The 467-nt window shown below is 52.5% G+C and overlaps 1 protein-coding gene across 1 annotated transcript in view; it reads left to right on the forward strand.

Annotated features, from left to right (window-relative positions):
• The first annotated feature begins 283 nt into the window (after positions 1-283).
• The window catches only part of LOC140360299 (serine-rich and transmembrane domain-containing protein 1), a 17,225-nt gene continuing 17,041 nt past the window's right edge, over positions 284-467 (forward strand). The window contains exon 1 of the mRNA XM_072445510.1: positions 284-441. The gene's annotated coding sequence lies outside the window, so the exon portion shown is untranslated. The remainder of the gene's footprint in view (positions 442-467) is intronic.

Below are 467 nucleotides of genomic sequence, written 5' to 3' on the forward strand. Positions count from 1 at the left end.
TTTAGTCCTATTTTATCCTAGTTTGGCTCCATTTAATCCTGTTGTAGCCCTGTTTAACTCCTCGTGTAGAGCCCAAAACAAAGTGGGCGGGATCACACCGGCAGAATTGGAGTTGAGATGTAGAGCCACGTCACTCAGAGGCTGGTCTTTGTGCTTTTGAACGTGAGCCCATTCACTGGCGCTCACAAGCGGCTGCACCGCGAGGACGGAGAGCGAGGACGGAGAGCGAGGACGGAGAGCGAGGACAGAGAGCGAGGACGGAGAGCGAGGACAGAGAGCGAGGACGGAGAGCGTGTCACTGCGGATGACAAAGACGGAGCGGAAGAAACAGAGAGCGGCTGCCTCCGAGAAGACATCTTTAGTTCTGCTCCAAACAGCAAAAAGGAGATGGATTTTTGCACGAGGTGAACTGCAGGAGAGAACGTTACTTTGACCACACAGGTTTGTAGCACTATTTTAACAGTGTC

This window comes from Eucyclogobius newberryi, unplaced genomic scaffold (assembly GCF_026437365.1).
Source record: "Eucyclogobius newberryi isolate DKJ021-1_F unplaced genomic scaffold, fEucNew1.0.hap1 SCAF_15, whole genome shotgun sequence".
In the NCBI taxonomy this organism is placed as follows: domain Eukaryota; kingdom Metazoa; phylum Chordata; class Actinopteri; order Gobiiformes; family Gobiidae; genus Eucyclogobius; species Eucyclogobius newberryi.